General features: G+C 62.9%; 1 protein-coding gene across 1 annotated transcript in view; it reads right to left on the bottom strand.

The window, feature by feature from the left end:
- The window catches only part of PALM (paralemmin), a 48,793-nt gene that overhangs the window by 5,137 nt on the left and 40,171 nt on the right, over window positions 1-3,485 (bottom strand). The window lies entirely within an intron of this gene.

Genomic DNA, 3,485 nt, shown 5'->3' with positions numbered 1-3,485 from the left:
CATCTCAGCTCACTGCAAGCTCCGCCTCCCGGGTCTACGCCATTCTCCTGCCTCAGCCTCCCGAGTAGCTGGGACTACAGGCGCCCGCCACCTCACCCGGCTAGTTTTTTGTATTTTTTAGTAGAGACGGGGTTTCACCGTATTTAGCCAGGCTGGTCTTGATCTGCTGACCTTGTGATCCGCCCGTCTCGGCCTCCCAAAGTGCTGGGATTACAGGCTTGAGCCACCGCGCCCGGCCCCTCCTGGATTCTTGATCAAGGCGCAGAGGCCTTGCTGGGACTGTGGGGAACCCAGCATCTGTGGGGAAGTCAGGCCACTGGGCCTAGCGCCATCTATGAGGGCGGTGAACACAGCTGAGGGGGCGGGGGACTCAGTTCCCCAGTCTGGGGCTCTGTCCTGACCTACCCGCTGGCTGCTTGTGGAGCCGCTCTGAACCTCGGTCTCTTCTTCCAGTAAAAAGGCCCCAGCTCTGAATCCAGCAGGGCTGCTGGATGGGGACGCTTTGTTTGTTTTGTTTTGTTTTTGAGACGGACTCTCGCTCTTGTCGCCCAGGCTGGAGTGCAGGGGCCCGATCTCGGCTCACTGCAACCTCCCCTGTTCAAGCGATTCTCCTGCCTCAGCCTCAGGAGATTACAGGCACCCGCCCCCACGTGCAGCTAATTTTGTATTTTTAGTAGAGACGGAGTTTTGCCATGTTGGCCAGGCTGGTCTCGAACTCCTGGCCTCAGGTGATCCACCCGCCTTGGCCTCCCAAAGTGCTGGGATTACAGGTGTGAGCCACCGCGCCCAGCCAGAATGGGGGTGTTTAAGGACAGATCTGGATCAAGGACCCACCCCAAAGGACGGCATGGCACCTAACGCTGCTGGGTGTGTGAAAGCCCAGGGTGTGCGACCTCCCAACGCCGCCCCCCACCACCGCCTCCCACGACCCCTTCATGTCCTTTCCTCCCTGGCTTGTAGATAGGGAAACTGAGGCACAGAACACTTAAAATTGTGCCTCAGGAATGGCCCGGGGTTAGGCTGCAATTGGAACCTGAGTTCCCTCATTCATACCCTCCACCACACTCACCACCTCATTGGGGAAAACTGAGGCCTCAACAGGGGTGGGGGCTGGCAGAGGCTGGATCCCCCATGAGCTGGGGGCACTGTGGAGACGTCCCACACCCAGGCTGAGGCTGGCCTCCCACTCAGGGCTCCGAAGGCCTATGTTATTTTATTTGAGACAGAGTCTCGCTCTGTCGCCCAGGTTGGAGTGCAGTGGCGCGATCTCAGCTCACTGCAGCCTCCGCCTCCCGGGTTCACGCCATTCTCCTGCCTCAGCCTTCCGAGTAGCTGGGACTACGGGTGCCCGCCACCACGCCCGGCTAATTTTTGTATTCTTAGTAGAGATGGGGTTTCAATATGTGGCCAGGATGGTCTCAATCTCTTGACCTTGTGATCCGCCCACCACGGCCTCCCAAAGTACTGGGATTGCAGGTGTGAGCCACCGCGCCCGGCCATGAAGGCTTATTTTACAGATGGAGAAATTGAGGCCCAGAGAAGGAGGCAGGGACTTCTCCAAGATCTCAGTGGGAGACAGAGTGGGGCTGGGGTGGGGGACACCTTCCCCTGAGCACAATGCTGGTCTCCACAGACACCTCCTCCCCAGGCCTCCCGTGTCTTTCCCAGGGGCCGGCTTCTCTGCAGAGCTTGTAGGTGTCCAGGGGACCCTCTGTCATCACCCAGGGGCTGTGAGCCCAGTAAAGGGAGGAACTAAAGGACAGGATGGGGCGGCCGCAGAACCCAAGAGCTCCCCAGGAAGCCAAGCCTGCCCCCCACAGCAGCCCCTTACCGCCAGGCCTTACCTGCACAGTGGGGATTCCAACTCCTCCCACCACCACCCCTCGGCGCCCAGGGGGAGCCCAGCAGGTGAGCAGGTGCAGGCAGGTGAAGCCAGCTCACCGGAACCCTGCTCAGCCTCCCCTTTATGGCTCAAAGGCTGGCAGGCCCCACCCCCTGGCCTGGTCACGCCTTCCTCGCCGGGTTGAAAGCCAAGAACTCTAGGAACTGGGGCTGTTCACGCTGTTTATTTGCTTCTCTGGGAAAATCAAGAACATCGGGGACCTCGTCACACACCAAAAGCAGAGGGGGCAGCAAGGGCACTTCAGCGAAGGCTCGCGGCTCGAGGGACTCGGGCAGACTCGAGGGAGGAGGAGGGGGTCCCATGGCTGACGCCCAGGTCACCCCCGAGAGGGCCTCTCCTCCCAGCCACCCAGGGGCAGAGCGGAGGCAGGGACCCAGGCTCCCACCCGAAGTGGCCCCTGTACCTGGAGGTGGCCTGAGCACTGGGCACCAGGCTGGAGGCCCCTGGGGGAGGGACCAAGTTGGGGCCTGGTTGTCCAAAGCCAACGCGTCAGAAGGTGTCTGTGAGAATGTGCACGAATGTGCCTCTGGGGACGAGTGTAGCTGCCCCCAGGAGGGAAGCCCCTTGCCACTTCCAGTAAGAGGGGGCTGGGGGCAGGCTCACATTGGTCTGGGTGGCAAATGAGGGTCCCCTGCTCCAACCAAGAGGCTTCCTGTCCCAGGCTGTGTCCCTCTCTTCACTGCCCAGACATGCTCCAAGCCCAGCAGAGCTGGCAGGTGGGGCCTGATCTCTGGGGTGTGATTGGGAAGACCCAGGATCCTGGTCCAGGCAGGTTGGAGAAGAGGCCGGGGGCGGCCCCTGGGGTCCCCAAATTAGCACCAGGAGGAAGGAGGGCCCAGTGGGGGTGGGAGCTCGGGACAAGGAGTGGCTCACTCGGTCCCTGCCCCGTGCAGGGGACAGGTTGATGACCCCTGGTTTGCCCCCTCTGGAACACAGCCCAGGGTTTGCCGGCCCCTCCCGGGTGGGGGCATGTCCCCGGGTTCCCCCTCCCCCAGACTCCGCTGTCCACTGGTTGGGCCCATACAGGGCATGGGGGGCACAGCGGAGGGGCCTGTCCTCCACCCAACACTTTGAGCCCCAAAGAGGCACGGCCTCACCCCAACTGCCTGAGATTGGGGGGCCAGCGCCTTGGCTAGGGAACCCCGTGGAGCCCCACTTCCTGCCCCCGGCTCCCGGGGCCCTCTCTGGCAGGGTGTCCCCTCAGAGAAAGGCACAGGCGGGAGGCCCAGAGGGTGGCAGGCTGGCCTGGGCCACGTGGAGGCCGCGGGTCCCACCCGCCAGGACCCCGGTGGGCGCGAGCCGCGTCTGTGAAGCTGCCGTGACATGGGGGGGGTCCTCGTCTCGGGAAAAGCGGGTCTGTCCTGTCTCTCTCCTACCAGGCACGAGTGCACGGCTCTGGTTTCGGGGGGAGCGTTGGGGCGTGGTGACGGGTGGGGGGCCCCCGTCCCTCTTTCCAGTCAAAGAAAACTCGGAAGGAACATGTAACAACACGCCAAGTCCTGGACCCGTGAGGCCGTGGGTGGAGGGTGGGCAGGCGCCGGGAGGGGCCGGGCTGGTGGGTGTCTGTGGTGTGGGGTGGGGG

This window comes from Mandrillus leucophaeus, unplaced genomic scaffold, assembly GCF_000951045.1.
Source record: "Mandrillus leucophaeus isolate KB7577 unplaced genomic scaffold, Mleu.le_1.0 Scaffold423, whole genome shotgun sequence".
NCBI lineage: Eukaryota > Metazoa > Chordata > Mammalia > Primates > Cercopithecidae > Mandrillus > Mandrillus leucophaeus.
This window is presented reverse-complemented; position numbering and strand designations above follow the sequence as displayed.